We start from the raw sequence: 17,508 nt of genomic DNA, 5'->3' as shown, positions 1-17,508 counted from the left end.
CCCACTAGTGCTAGAGCTTCCTGGAACAATCTATGGGATTCTAACTCTCTTCTACAGATATATTGTCTCTATCTTCCATAACTCAGCAGTATCTACAGTGTATGATCTCTATGGTTGAAAGGAAGTTTGGATTAAAATCTTTAAGCAGTTATAGAAACTAAAGTGACTCCTTTTCCTAGATAGGCATAACAAAGAACTGCTGTGTACAAGCAGATACAATGCTCTTCCTCGGTCTAGCGGTGCATACCCAGCACCATTTCTCTTTGGATCTTCCTCGTGGTCCTGTTATCACTTTGAATCAGCATGGCACGCACTCTGGGTACCAGCTTATTAAATACAGGTTATTGTTAAGAGACATTTCCAACTGAGACGGAGCTGATTCATGTATGGTTCCCCTTGTTTACTAAGAATACCTTTCACTGAAAATATTGAAAGGAAGCTTGCTTTTCAATTTTTTAAAAAAAGTTTTAACTCCCTTTTATTTAGAAAAAAATCTTTGAAGCAAAATTTCATTGATCACTTCCCAAATTTGTTTAATCCCAAACACGTTGTGCTGGAAGATATTTCTGCACACAAGTGTCTCTGTTAAATATATATCCCACTGTCCCATTAATTAATATTGTCATTTTTTGCTTGAAAATGGAGGTTGCATAACCTAGGTTTTATGGAAAGAACAGAGAGATTTGGAAATGCTGATATTACTTATACCATTGGTCAAGTTTTGTACTTAAATTTTTCATAAGAGTGATATACGAATAAACTATATATAAGTATTATAAAATGACCATTTTAAGCTCCCAAATAATATATAACAATTGTAAAATTATACTTTTTAAAATATATATATTTTTTATTGATTTCAGAGAAGGGAGTAGGAAAGAGAGATAGAAACATCAATGAGAAGAGAGAATAATTGATCGTCTGCCTCCTGCATGCCCCTTACAGGGGATCGAGCCTGCAACCCGGGCATGTGCCCTGAATGGGAATAGAACCGTGACCTCCTGGTTCTTAGGTCGACACTCAACCACTGAGCAATTTTTATACTTTAAAAATCACATTACATATATATGTGTGTGTGTGTGTACGTGTGCAAAGGAAGGAAGGGAGAGAGGGAGGGAGAGAGGAAAGGAGTGAGAGAGGGTGCGAGGGAGGGAGGATGGAAGAGAGGGACAGAGAGAGAGAAGTGTATACATATAAACACACTTTTGGACGTTTGAATTATAAATTTTGAGTCAAATAGATCTGAGTTTTATCCATTTGACACACTACCTGGCCTTGACAAGGTTTTTTGTTGTGTTTTTTAAATTTTTATTGAGTGTATTGGGGTGACATTGGTGAAAATTATATAGGTTTCAGGTATACAATTCTATAATACATCATCAGTATATTGTATTGTGTGTTCACCACCCAAAGTCAAGAACCTCCATTCCCTCATCCATAATATAAATTGCTAAAACCCTTCTTGAAAAACTGCTGTGAGGGTTAGAGATCCTGAAGCGTGATTAGTGGAGTACCTGACATTGAACGGGTTCTAATAAATAAGGGCTGTGGTTGCTGCTATTGCTTCTGCTGCTTTGGGGGTATGGTGGCATTAACCAGCCTTAAGTACAAAATCTCCTTACCACTCACTAAGGCTTTTTCTGTGAGAACCATAGGAAACCATTCCTGCAATTCAGAACATCTACCCCTGAAACTTTCAATACGGGGGTCCATATTTTACAGCCTGTTTGTTTTCCTTGTCCTTGGCACCGTAATAATGATGACTTGGGTCTCTTATGGAAGTTTCATGATCCTCTCGTTGTATCTATGTTAACTATGCTAGAGGAAATTGACCTTTATTTAGGACACTCCCAAAAATAAATTTCCACAGTCCAGAAAGCCCAAGTATCTAAAACGTGTTTTACATATTTTGTGATAATACACCTAGAAGCTTTATTGAAACAGTTAGCAACTACAGGTAACTGATTTTACTAATGTAACTAATTATAATCTATCTATTTATAAAAAGCCTAAGCAACCGTTATGACCCGTTGACCGAATGACCTGTTCACCGGTCACTATGATGTGCACTGACCACTAGGGGGCAGATGCTCAACGCAGGAGCTGCCCCCTGGTGGTCAGTGCACTCCCACAGCCAACCTCCCGTGGCCAGCCAACCTCCCACAGTCCCTTCACCTGGCCAGCCAACCCTGAATGGCCCTGATTGCCAGCCAGGCCGAGGGACCCCACCTGTGCACAAATTCGTGCACTGGGCCTTTAATTCTCTTATAAGATTCCTTTAAAAAAATTAAAAATTTTCTAAACTAGAGAAAATATACTGTATAGAAGACACAAAATAATGCAATTATTATCCTCTCATGTACAAAAAATATAGACCCTAGTCATCCTTATCATTAAATCAAGATTGCAAATATCTCAATGTGATGCTCTGTCTCTACCTTATTGATAAAATGGCTATATTTATCAATCTCAATCCATAATCAACTATTTATTTTCCCTTGCTGTGTGTGCACTTATATGTCTTGTGCTGTTAAGATGGTTCCAGTAAAAGTTTGCAGGTTCTCAGATTACATGCGGGGCCTGGACTCTCATTTGTCATGTGGCATCCATTAGGTGCGAAGCACTGAACAATTTCTTGAGCTTATTTGCTTCCCTTTTCTCATCATTGTAAGGAGGAGGCTGAGCCAAATGCTCTCTCAGGTCTCTTACAGTAGTCAGATTCTAGGATCCGCCTCCTCTTTCCTGAGATGTTAGGTGGTACTGCTGTGTGGTTTATGGAACCCACTCCTTGCTGCAGTCATAGGGAACTATATTCATATTCATCTTATTTGGGGGATGAGTTTTGGGATTCTGCAAGTGCTGAAACTTTCCCTGGAGCATAGACCCTGCCCTTTACCAAATTAACTCCTAGTCATCCTTAGGTTCTCTTCAAATGCCATTTGTTTGCCTGGAGGGCTTTCATAATCCTCTCCACCAATGCTTAATTAAATGCTCCTCTTTTGTGTCCATAGACTCCCTCCATGTCTTATAAAATTCCCTGCACAGTGCTGTCTTGTCTATTTGTCTTAATTCTAAAGGAGATGGTTGACTCTGTGCCTTACTTGTAAATTGGATATTCAGGTATAGTATGCAATCAAAGATTATTTCTTGCATGAACTGAGGGGTTGAATTTTCTGTTTTAAATCCTTTGAGGGTTTCCACAGGGACATTGTGCTACTCCCCTCAAAGCTACCTTCAGGATGGAGGCAAGGAAGAGCTATTGGTACTATCTCTCTCTAGGTAGTGCCCCTGGGCAGATGGCTGTTCCCTCTCCTAGGGACAGCCTTCTGCAATGACTGGTGGTGGAGCAGTATAAAAGCCAGTCCCTTTGCCTGAATGCCAGATAGCATCTAGGGCAGTGATGGCGAACCTTTTGAGCTCGGCTTGTCAGCATTTTGAAAAACCCTAACTTAACTCTGGTGCCGTGTCACATATGGAAATTTTTTGATATTTGCAACCATAGTAAAACAAAGACATATTTTTGATATTTATTTTATATATTTAAATGCCATTTAACAAAGAAAAATCAACCAAAAAATGAGTACGCGTGTCACCTCTGGCACGCATGTCATAGGTTCGCCATCACTGATCTAGAGCCATCCCAGCCCCAGAGCTCCCCATAGGAAAGGCAGAGGGAGGCACATGAGTCAATTGCATTTGACTTCATTTCCCCTCCCCTCTATTCCCAGCCCTGCATTCTCATTGTGGTTTATGTGTTATTCTCTAAAGCACTCAGCAATCAATGTCCGGCCTGTAAAACTCCACCTCAGAGTTTTTTGTCCAAGGAACCCAACCTTTGACACCACAAGTCTTAGAATAAAATTCAAAATCCTTGAAAAGACTGTACAGCTGTGACTGACCTGGCTCTTTCCTCCCTCTCGGACCTATTGCCATCATCATGGCACTTTTCTTCTGGCCTTACATCCTTGAAATTTCTTCTGGCCTTACATCCTTGAAATTTGCTTTTACCCCCTACCAGGGTGTTTTACTTCTATTCCCTCCTTGTAGAACGCTCCCTCTTGGCATATCTCATGGATGGCTTGTTCATATCCCTGAAGTCTCAGCCCTGTCATGCTTCTCACAACCCTAGTTATTTCCATGATTGCATTTTTCATAACGAGGGATTATCATGCTTCCTAAGGTACTGACCCCATTAACATCTAAGCATCTGAAGTTACACAGAACTGACAAATAGAACCATCACAGAACACTATTCACTAGGCACAATTTGAAAGGGTTTATATATTTAATCCTTATAGCATCCCTATAAGATAGGTACTATTATAGTCTCAACTTTACAGATGAGGAAATGGAGAGACAGAGACCCCACAGCTAGAGGAAAGTGATGTTAAGATCCAAACTCAGGCAACCTAACTACCAAGTTTGTGTTGTTAACCCTTGCCATAAACACTACATAACACTTTCTGAATAATGTGGAGCAAATGAATGAATGAAGTAGCTAGAAGAAAGACTTCTTAAGTAATTTTTCTATAGAGGGTAGTAGAGTCAAACGTAAGAGCTTTAAAAGTAATTTTAAATGCATGAGCCTTTAGAAAGAGAGAGAAACATTTATGAATTATCTCTCATCTTCCATGTTGAATCAGTAGTTCTATTATGGAAAGGAACATTCCATACACATGTATAAAGTCAGATATGGTGCCTGTATACATTCTGGGACTTGTGTCCTAAGCAAGCATTTCAACAGAATGCATATTTGGAAATATTACAATTTATTATAGTAAGACGCAAATTAGGTTTAGTCCTCAGTTGCAGGGTGCATGCTCTCCTTTTATGTCACTATAGATGAGATTATCATACATCCAGCTTCAGAAATTTCAGGAAAATTAAATCCATAACATAGTGCATAAGAAATATCAGCTCTTAATAAAATTTCCCACTCCCCGAATGAACTTGGTCAGAGACTTTCTCTACAAGATGCCAAATTTGCGGAAGCAAACTGGAAAATGCAATCAGTCACCTGAGTGTTTTATCTACATTACATTGAACATTTTGTTATTTGTAAATTAGAAGGCTGAGAATTTTTTACTTTTTATCTAGAATATTTGACAAAGACACACGTCAATAAAATCTGGTTCCTGGTGTGTAGAGTAATAATGCATTCCACATTCTTCCTTTCCTAGTTTTTTGCTTAGGTTTGTTTAAGATCACAACACATATTACTATATCTATACTGACTTGACATTTATATTATGCTTAACTTAAAAGTACAACTAAAGTGTTGTTTAATAGGTTAGGTGCTAATGAATTACACAAAATGTGACCATCTTCTTTGGCATATCAATTTTGGAAGCCATTTAGCAAGATAAAGTGTTACAAAGGAAATCAATTCTCCAGATGAAAGTCTGCTACTAGTCTATGTTTATTCCCGAAATTTTGAGTGTCAGTTACAAGAGAATCTCTTGATCAACATCAATAAATACTTACATATTTCTATCTTTGAAATTATTCTATTTCATAGAAATAACATGTTGCCTAAAGTTCATATATCCAGGAAAACAACTATATTCTTGCTGAGAATAAGGGAAGTCAGTTACATAATTTTCCTAAACAATGTAATCCAGTCACTTATCATATGTAGTATCAATATCAGTAATTGATAGTAATTGACCACCCCCCCTGCCCTTTTGAACAATGCCCATAGACAAAGAACTTTGGCGGTAGTTCAAATTTATTTCAAGAGAATATTCTTAAGGTAAACACTAATGAGGCACTAAATGCGAAGTGAAATACACTGCCTTTATGAAACTTCAAAATGAAATATAAAGCTTTTTAAAAATATACTTCAAGATTTCAGGAACTATATATTTTATTTGTTCATCAATGGCATTGCTTGGTTCTCTGTTGTCAGGGGAAGAGTCATTCTGATGCAGGTCTTTTGGAAAGTCAGACCATCTATTTGCAAAAAAAAATGAATTATTTAACATATAACCACTGGCCTGAGCATTACATTAATTTAAGATTTCCTTCTCCTCTAATTAAAATAATCATTAGATAACTATAAACAAGATTTTTTTTTTAATTAGAAGATTGGGAAATACTTGACAAACTTGAAACCTTATTATTTAACTCATCATTAACCAGAATATCTTAAAAAAAAAGAAAGTCTTGTAAGTGCTAAAAACATATTATCCCAAAGTATGTGTAAAAATAAACAAGTTCACTTTTTTCACCTTCTGAACAATGCCACAACCTCCATGAATGGAAATTATAGAATTAAGGGTGTTAATTTTGTGACAGCCTATAGCTAGACTTAAAACAAAAAATGTGATAATCTAGAGCAGTGATTGCGAACCTATGGCACGCGTGTCAGAGGTGACACGCCAACTCATTTTTTTTGGTTGATTTTTCTTTGTTAAATGGCATTTAAATATATAAAATAAATATCAAAAATATGTCTTTGTTTTACTATGGTTGCAAATATCAAAAAATTTCCATATGTGACACGGCACCAGAGTTAAGTTAGGGTTTTTCAAAATGCTGACACGCCGAGCTCAAAAGGTTCGCCATCACTGACCTAGTGTATAAGGAAAACTAGTTGAGGTACATAGAGGTGATATTAACAAATAAAGAAAGAAATACTTTTTTCAAGGAGTTTTAGGGGAAAACTGAACCAGCACAAGTGGGACATGATTTAACATAAGTACCTTTCTAACCTTGTTAAAATATAGCAAATCCTGCCATATGTGACAACATGGATGAACCCTGAGGACATTACAGTAAGTGAAATACGCCCATCACAGAAGGACAGATAGTGCATGATTCCAGCTGCATGAGGTGTTTAAGGTAGGTGAACACAGAAGTAGAGAGTTGAACTATGCTTGCCAGGAGCTGAGGGAGGGGAATCAGGGAGCTGATCAATAGGTAAAACGGTTCAGTTACATACGATCTTTACATTATTGAGATCTATATGACACTGTCCCCATAGAAAACAATATTGTATTGTGCACTTAAAATGTGTTAAGTAAGTAAGCCTCATGAAAGTGTTCTTAGGACAACAATTACAAAATAAAGCATTTTAGATCTGTACAAGAATCAACCGGAAGCTTACACCTAACAAACCTATCTGCATGGGAAGGCGGGTTAGGTCTGTGCACTAGCTGAGCACAGCTGCCCATTACTGCTTTGTTAGTACAAGAGGCAGGTGACTCCTGAGTGTTCATAGCATCCTTGCTGCGGGCGCCTGGTGGTGCCAGCCATGTATCCCTGGCAGGGTCTGAGCCTTGCCCAGCACAGTAGCAGCGAGTACCGCCTGGGGCTCCTGTGTTGGGAGACGTGCCTCCTCTCTCCAGCTGGCCTTTGGCAGCTATTCAAATGCGACTTAAAAATGTTAGGATGGGCTTTGCAAAACATCTTTAAGCAAGAACTCCCACTGTATAGAAAAATGGAAATTCTGCTCTTTAGAAAACCGCCAGAATTAGGCTTTATTTCTGACACCTCAGGTAACAATAGAAAAAAAATTGTCTTCGTGTATTCAAAGTGCTTCACATATATTATTTACACTTCCTACATCTGTGAGGAGTTGGGGCGAAAAAAAAGAAGAAATGCATGTGAAGAATCTAAAGCATAGAAATGCTCAGTGAGTCTCCAAAGCTATATTAATAACAATAATAATTTCCACTACAATTACCACCCCTGCCACCAGCACTGCTATCTCCCACAAAACTTACTAGATGCCAAGAACTATACAAAATGCCATATCCAGTCTTTTTCTCAGTTTTCACAGCACCCCTGCAGGGGCTCTGTCACCCCATTTTCTTGGTGAGGAAAATAAGGTTCAGAGAGTTAGCTTCCCAAGCCTGTAGTTCTTCTCTGCTATTATGCTTCTATATACTTACATATTAGGTGCAGAATTATTTTACTTATTTTAGTCTCACATAGTGTGCATAAAAGCCGTCAGCCATGCCCGCCTGGCATGGCTCAGTGTTTGAGCATCAACTATGAGCTGGGAGGTCATGTTTGATTCCAGGTCAGGGCACATTCCTGGGCTGTGGGCTCCATCCCCAGTGTGGGGCGTGCAGGAGGCAGCTGATTGATGATTCTCTCTCCTCATTAATGTTTCTCTCTCCCTCTCACTTCCTGTCTGAAATCAGTATATTTTTTTAAAGTGGTCAGCCATTACCTAATTATCTAACACTCTATTTCAAATGTCAAACTCATGGCCCACTAGACTGTTTATCAAAGCACATACCATGACATGATACAGGGGGATAGAAACGGAAATAAATTCATTTGTTTGTTTATTAACTGTTTCCATCACTAGAATGTAAGGTCCATTAAAACAGAGACTTTCTGTTTGAGTCACAACTCTAATCCCTGCGTCTAGAATCATATGGGCATTTAATATGTATATGTTGAATGAATGAATAAATTATAATATAGACCCTCCATATATCAAGGATATCTATTTTCATATATTAAATTATTTTTAGATGTATTCATTATCAACTCATTGAAAGCATTTTTACTAGAGCTATTTAACCAGATTCTGTAAGCAATGCAATAGGACAGTGGTTCTCAACCTTCTGGCCCTTTAAATACAATTCCTCATGTTGTGACCCAACCATAAAATTATTTTAGTTGCTACTTCATAACTGTAATTTTGCTACTGTTATGAATCATAATGTAAATATCTGATATGCAGGATGGTCTTAGGCGACCTCTGTGAAAGGGTCATTCGACCGCCAAAGGGGTCGCGACCCACAGGTTGAGAACCGCTGCAATGGACATAGGAAGCATGTAGTAGCTGAAAACTGCTGTTTTGATATTAAGTGAAGGAGAAATGAATGTAGGAAAACAAATATTCAAGAAGCATACCATGTGGCAGAGAAAAGCAGGCTTTGAAATTTCTGAAAAATGCACTTCAGTCATGGCTCTGTCCCATAATGTGTGACCACTAGTAAATTTATTTCTCTTTTAAAAATGGGGCGTAGGATTACATGGAGGAGTTACTATAAGCATGACATGAGCTAAAACATTAGCCTACGACTTTTAAAAGAGACTATTCCTGACTTTCTCTGAAATGCTGCAAAACAACAAAACGTTCCATTTCAGACAATTGCAAATCTCTCTATGAAATCATCTGTGGCAACAAAACAGAAGAAGAGGGAAAGAGAGGCAAGGCCTTCACCGACGAGAGGTCAACTGAAAAAACATCAGACAGACCATGGCATCCTGGGTGATGCCCAAACAGAATGGCAAAGCCGAGAGTCGAAAGAGAAGGCATGAAAAGCGGCACAGAAAAGAAAGTGGTCAGCATGGCTTTAGGACTCAGAACTGTGTGGGGGGCCAACTTCAGAGGCAGCTTAGTGTGATGGTGAGATAGTGAATAGAACTAAATTCAGACCCAGAAGCTAGAGCTTTTCATGTCAAAGAGGCGGACGGAAGGGGTAGCTTATGTTTCAGAAAAGCTCCACAGAACTTCACAATCTTTGGGAATTCCCCAGGGTGTAAAAAGTTCAAAAACAGAAAAGAAAATTGGCTTAAAGTACTCAGCACTAAGTGAACATCTCAAGATCAGTACGTAGTCCACGTCCCTCCTTCCTGAGCTCTTTGAACTGGACACAGTGGAAGAAGCAGAAACAAAACTAAATAGTTATTAAAGAGATAGGAAAGCTGGTGGGTGAGTACTCAGGGAAATACTCCTGATCAGATTATAAACAGTGTGAAAGAACTACCCCCCCCCGCCCCGTTTTAAAAGGCAAGGTTATGAGGTAATTAGCAATGGCAGCATGGTAGATGGAAATATAAATGAGGAAAGGAATTATCTTTGTGCTTTTATTCCAGGATTCTTACGTTTTATATAATTCTAGGTTTATGCAATTTAGAAAGAAAAAAACATGAGTGGGAGTAATTATCCAGGGTGTTGGGGTATATCTAAAAGCCAATTTGGATAATGCCCCTAAATTTCATTAGCCATCTATTATTCATAAACTCTAAAGAACTATTTTTAATATATTTAATTCTTAAGCAATCCTGTAGGGCAAAAGTAACTATTATACCCATTTTACAGATGGAGAAACAAAAGCAAGGAAGGCTATATAAATTTGCCGAAATGACTCAACTGGTGAGAAGCGGAGATGGGGTTCAAACACTGAGCTCTTAGCTGAAGGGACTGTGCTTAAGCATAGCATACCCACTCATGTCTTATTTGATTCACTTCAGAAGAAAGTGGCAGAGTCACAATTCTGCCTGCTGTTAATTAGAAAACAAATCTTAAAATGTGAATATGCATGCTATCCTCATACTAGAATATAACATTTATACTCTCTCCTCTCCCATGAATTTTTTCCCTTGTTGGAATTTTAACGAAACAGTAGCAATACTCATAACCACTCATGGTCACTTATTTTAACCCAGTTACTCTTTTTATTCAAAAGGAAGATTTTTACATATGAATAAATGGACAGAGTGGTCCAGGGGATTAGACATGGGGATGGTAAATTATCTGAAAAATACCCACATTGAATATGGGGTTTCATTGAAGTGGGAGAATGCTTATGAGACACAGAACTAATCATTATAACTGAAGAAAGACAGAGGAGGAGGGCATAAGAGTAAATAATTATACTTGATTATTTAAAGAGATTTAATACATAAATAAAATAGTACCCTATAACAAGTTGGAGACCACTGAAGGGAGTTGGTATAACCAAAAAAATCAGAGTAATTAAAATGTTAATTATTTTCCTTTTAAGGGCAAGACTAATTGTTTGTGTTACTTCATTTGCCAAACATATTTGAACTCACACTGAAAGGCAGCATGAGAATCATTGTGACATTATGGATTTTTAGATGTGCTTCACCAGGAAGCTACAGCTTCACACACTATCCAGGGGGATCATAGCTTCACACACTATCCAGGGAGTCAAAAATTAACACCCCTCCATCCCTACTCTGGTACCACATTGGGTGGGGGGAGGGGGGGGAACCTTAGGACATGCTCAATAGGCGTTAAAATGGCACAGGGGGAGGTGCTTGGCCATAGACGCCTATCAGTCTAGCCTGGGGAAACAATACTGGTAGATAGGTCTGGGGTGGAACCGTCAGAAGCCAACAAAAGCTTGGGAAGTTGACTGGTTATTTTGAAAAAGCTCCTGGTTAAAACTGCAGATGAATAGAGAACCTCTCCTTTAAGCTCATGCTCTCCCCATCCCCGCCTCCCTCTCCCTCCCTCCCTCCTTTGCAGTAACCTGCACTCGCCCCCTGCATGTTGGCATTCTCTCCTGAAGGGCTAGCTGCTACCAAAGGACTAAGATTTAATATGAAACAGAAAATGTGGACACTGACCTATGTCCTGGCTTTACAGAAGACATGGTTGGACTTTCTCGGTGGCTGGATGGACCAAGATGGGACACTGGGAACCCAGGAGCAGCATTCCTGAATCAACAGTGCGTGTTCATGAAATGCTTTTCTCCCGATCCCCTATAAGAGCCTCATTCCCACCAACAGTATCGCAAAACTTTAATAAATGCACATCGATCTCTAAATGAATAAAATATTTCAGTTGGCCATTCTGTATCATGTAAGTAAACTGTAAGAAACTGTGAAACAGGTAAGAAGTGGAACCACTAGGGGATTTTCTTTTTTTAATTAAAAACTTTCAACTTTTCTTTTTCCAACATGTCCCCTACACCAGATGTATTTCCAAAAAAAACCCAGAAAACTTGAGTGCCCCCTCCCCCACCCGCCCCCCACAGGCACACACACACACACACACACACACTCAAAACACCACCTTACCCCAACAGTTCGAGAGTTCTAATTAAATGCTACATTTTGTTAAGCAAATTAGGAGTTACAATAAAGTGGAGGGAGCATGTGAAATGAATAATTAACGTTGTATAGACTTCAGCATCATAATTAAGATTAAATGCTGCATATATTCAAACTAGATTAGCACAGCCATTGAAAGCAGCGATGTGCTCAGTGGGAGAGTATGCTTTAGCTAAATAATATTTTATGAAGAGTATTCGAAAAACATTAAGCATAAGGTTGTCATATATAAAATGATTAAAGTTTTATACAAAAGAAGCTGTAATTCCGGTAAATGAAATAATTTCATTTTCCTGCTGTTTTCACCTTTAGGAATGTACAGTACATGGAAAGAAACTCCATGTGATATCTTATTATACAGAGTATGACTCCCCTTGTTTGACAGTAATAAACCCTCTCAACATAAACTTGGGGTAACAGACAGTTTCAGGCATTAACCTTCTTATTTTTTAACCTTCCTTCTAGGAAAGATTCATTCAATTTAATTTATTTATTGCATCCTTCAATCTTGTTACCAACTTTTTTTGTGGGGAAGGGTGTTATTCAAAATAAAGATTTAATTTATCTGTAACTTTATGCTGGATTATACTTGATTCTGAGCACTTTCTTACGGTTGTTCCTTGCTTCTTTTCTCAAAAATTTCAATAAGTTGGGATTTTAAAGTGAAACTAAAGCAAAATATGACATTTACACTAATTTTACTGCTTATAGTTCTTTCCTGAGTAACCCCTTCACTCATATTATTAACATGAAACTATTTAAAAGGAAAAGAAAAAATTATCTTAAATCTAGTCTCATGGTGCTGATATTTATTATCAAATTAGAAGAAAAGTGAAATAAAGACTTTTAAATTATGTTAAATATATAATTTTATGCACATAAATTTATTTTTAGATCAGAATTCTATATCTTGCACCAGAAAAATCTTTGCTCAAATTGCTCAACTACTGAGTAATTAATCCAATGAAAATAGTGATGCAATAGGTGGTACAGAGATATATACATATATATATATATATATATATATATATATATATATATATATATATTATTTTAAGATCTCATTATTTTGGTCTGTAAAAAATCCACTCATACCATTAAGATAAAAATAACAAGTTATACTATCAGGATGTATCAGTTCAGGAGAGAAAAAAGTATCTTTTGGAGGGGTGTATTTTTTCCTCCATGGAGTTAAGCACAATGCAAAGTAAAATATTTCAAACAGCTTTTGGAGAGAAAACAATTCAGGGACTGCATTTATTTTTCAGGTCAGTCATTTTTGTGGAGTTGGGTGTGGTGAAATGGGAGGGGGAAAAAATCAAAGACAAGTTCCCCAAAATAATGGAAAGATAGGCTGTTATTTAAACTAAAGTAAAATCTGTTTTTATTCACTTTTTTCAAATGCTTGTTTTATCAAATCTATAGTATGAATTTGATTCAGGGTAGGATGGCTCCTATAAACTAGGGGAGGGAATTTTTAAAATACATATTTATTCTTCCTTTCTTGTTGGTATAGAATCCAATATTCTAAAAATAAAGCAAACCAACAAGAGAAAAAAGATTTGAATACCAATCAAAATTGACAATTTAGCCCATTACATTACAAATGAGCGAAGGGGAAATCCTAAAACACTGTCTATTACATATCTATTAAATATACACCAGGCAAAAATTTAGAGAAACTAAAGTAATGGACTTACTAATAGCTCCATGAGCTTTACATTTTTGTCAACTGAATTCCAGGAGAAGCTTGAAAAAAAAAAAAAAAAACAATGGGTAATAATTACAAAATTTGAGCTGATCACATCCATACAAGGAAAAAACACACTGTAGTTACTAGCTTCACCAGTTTTAAAAAAACATTTTTAAAAGTTACATCAGTTGCCACTTCTGGTATAAAAACCATTGCTGCTTTATGCATTCAAGCTGTAGATGAAAGTTAGATACTATTACTACAACTGTAAATTACATTTATAGCAATATAATTGCAGGTCCTACAAGTAGGTAGCACTAATAGCCTTATCAATTACAGTGCCATAAACACTGTTTACGGCAGCATAAATATTGATATTAATGTAATCAAAAATCAATAGTAGTTATTCAGAGTGTCATGCAAATTATAACTAACTTGTTAAGTGAAATGTTTAACTTCAAGCCTCTGTGAAATGTATATTGCCATACAACAAAATTCTGCGTGAAGTTGATGGTGTTGTTATAACCCGGTTATTATTTAACAGGAAAGGAGTGAAAGGGGAGAGCAGATAGTATAGGCATGCCATTTCTACAATTGCATTCTCAAGTCTACTCCCTGCCAATGGATGGGGGAAGGGACTGTACAGAGGCAGTTTAGACACATGCCCAGTAAGGTCTGAGTGATGTGGGGACAGGTCATTGGCCAGGATGGGGGTGGCCCCTGCAAGGGCACAAAATCGAAATATAGAAACTTCTAGGCAAAGGAGCCACTCTCTCTTGGCTCCAGGGTGCCTGGGTCCTGTGACCCCTGCTGCAGGGGTCTATGCTCCCCTCTGCCCACATATCTCATGGCCAACTTGGACTCCACACATGGACTGGTGGACTTGAATCTGGCCTGAATGCTAACCCACACCCGGCTGCAATACGGAACAGAAACTCTGGGCACTGCTTTGGTACTGGCTCTGCTGAACTCCCAGCTGCCCTGGTTTCAGGACTGGCTTGGGGAAATGAGAAGCTGGAACCAGAGAAATGTAACTCCATGCAAGTAAAACCCTTTTCCACATTTGATGCTCGTGCGCGAGTTTGAGAAATTCATTTTCTGAAGATACCACAAGAGCCTCATTCCCGCTTCTGTCTGGGAAGTCTGGTCCACTAATTCCTCTGACATCAAAATCTAATCAAAGATAAATCTTTTTTTAAAAAATATATTTTATTGATTTTTTACAGAGAGGAAAGGAGAGTGATAGAGAGCCAGAAACATCGATGAGAGAGAAACATCGATCAGCTGCCTCCTGCACACTCCCTACTGGGGATGTGCCCGCAACCAAGGTACATGCCCTTGACCGGAATCGAACCCAGGACCCTTGAGTCCTCAGGCCGACGCTCTATCCACTGAGCCAAACCGGTTCTGGCCAAAGATAAATCTTAATCTATAATTAAAAACAGCAGCGTTCACTGGATATCCTAGGCATGGCAAAATTGTTTATTTTATAAAATGTTTCCCTTAAAAATGATATTTTGACCTGGCCAGAGTAGCTCAATTGGTTGAGCATTGTCCTGTGCAACAAAAGGTTGCCGGCTTGATTCTCAGTCAGGCATACACCTAGGTTGTGGGTACCATTTCACCCTCTCCCTCTCCCTCTCCTTCACCCTCTCCCTTTGCCTCTCCCTCCCTTGCATATTCCCTGGTGAGGATTTTTTAAAGGATATTTTGTATTTTTTTAAGATGGTATAAATGGATCTACATAACAGGGATTTTCAAATCAGTGTGAATGAGTCCCATGGAGCAATCAAACCCAGGCACTGTATTCAATTTTACTTCCAAAAAAAGTAACTTGAAAAAAGCATTAACAATATTGTTGGGGTTCCTATGGCAGGATTTCACTTTACTCCCCCGTTGAAGTAGGCTGAATTCTAGCATGAACTCCAAAATTCCTGTCCCTTGGTATAAGCCCTGTATAAAACCCTCCCCCCTGAGTTCAGGTGGGCCTCACTCCATCAGGTGAGCATTTTGGTGAAGAACAATCTAGAGGTGAGAGAAGAGAGGTCAGGGATCTAAGCTACAGTGGAGTATCTGTTGGCTTAAAAGGAGTCGAACCATGGTCTTAGGGGCTCAAATAACAGAACGGCAGGCTGCCTCTCAGAGTTGACAACAACCAGCAAGTAAAGGGGGTCCAGAGATATAACTGGAAGAAAATTAATTCTGCCAACAACCAATGAAATTGCAAGGAGACTTTGAGCCGCAGAAAACAATACAATTCCATCAGAGCTATGATTGCAGCCTAATGAAGTCCCGAGAAAGACCCAATTAGCCTGAGCCAGACGTCCCACTACAGAACTGAGATAAGTGAATGTTCTTTAAGTGCCTGAGTCTGTGGTAATTCATTACACAGCAATAAAACAGAAAATTAAAATACCTGCATTAAGCCTTTTGTCCAAAATTCTGCTTATTTCTTCTGCTTACCCATTCTAGTATAAAAGCAACTGAAAACTTAAGAATGAGAAACCACAGCATTTTCACAATGACCAAGACTCCACCCCTGATAGCTAAAATGTGGGAGCACATGCTGGTTGCATCATCATAAGGGTATCTACAAGCACCTGTGGGAGGCATGTGACCATAAACTTTGTTGGTACATGTAACATAGCCATTTAATTTTGAAAATTTTGAATTGTCAGACCATAATGTGCAGCCACTATGGAGAACAGTATGGAGTTTCCTCAAAAAACTAAAAATGGAACTCCCATTTGACCTAGTGATCCCACTTCTAGGAATATATCCAAAAAAAAACCCCAAAACTAGAAACATCAATCAGAAAGGATATATGCACCCCTATGTTCATAGCAGCACAATTTGCCATAGCTAAGATTTAGAAACAGCCTAAGTGCCCATTAGCAGATGAGTGCATTAAAAAACTATGGTACATCTACACAATGGAATACTACGCTGCAGTAAAAGAAGAAGGAATTCTTACCATTTGCAACAGCATGGATGGAACTGGAGTGAATTATGCTAAGCGAAATAAGCCAGTCAGAGAAAGATAAGTATCACATGATCTCACTCATTTATGGAATATAATAAACAACATAAACTGATGAACAAAAACAGATCCAGAGGCAGAGAAGCATTGATTAGACCAGCCGTGGGCAAACTACAGCCCGCCGGCCGGATCCGGCCCGTTTGAAATGAATAAAACTAAAAAAAAAAAAAAAGACCGTACCCTTTTATGTAATGATGTTTACTTTGAATTTATATTAGTTCACACAAACACTCCATCCATGCTTTTGTTCCAGCCCTTCGGTCCAGTTTAAGAACCCATTGTGGCCCTCGAGTCAAAAAGTTTACCCACCCCTGGATTAGACCATCAAACCTCAGAGGGAAGGTAGGGGAGGGTGGGGGTAAGGGGAAGAGATCAACCAAAGGACTTGTATGCATGCATATAAGCCTAACCAATGGACACAGACACCAGGGTGGTGAGAGCATGAGATGGGGGTGGGAAAGAATGGGGGGATAAGGACATATATGTAATATCTTAATAAATAAAGAAAAAATTTTATTAAAAAAAACTATGAAAATTTAAAATTTACATCCAAACTGCAGAAAGAATCCAGATGTGTGTCATCATACTAGTGCATAACATAATTAATTTCTTTAGAACTTAAACAAATTGCCTAGGTCAAAGTCTCCATTTTACTAGAAAACAGGACTAAGAGAGTTTAAATATATTCCCCAATTTCACCCAACTATGTAGTGAAACATGGTCTAGAACAGTGATGGCAAACCTTTGACATGCGTGTCAGAGGTGACACATGAACTCATTTTTTTGGTTGATTTTTCTTTGTTAAATGGCATTTAAATATATAAAAAAAAATCAAAAATATAAGTCTTTGTTTTACTATGGTTGCAAATATCAAAAAATTTCTACATGTGACACTGCACCAGAGTTAAGTTGGGGTTTTTCAAAATGCTGACACGCCGAGCTC

Source organism: Myotis nattereri (assembly GCF_964212035.1).
Source record: "Myotis nattereri genome assembly, chromosome: 5".
Lineage (NCBI taxonomy): Eukaryota > Metazoa > Chordata > Mammalia > Chiroptera > Vespertilionidae > Myotis > Myotis nattereri.
The sequence above is the reverse complement of the archived record's forward strand: the minus strand, read 5'-3'. Positions refer to the sequence as shown.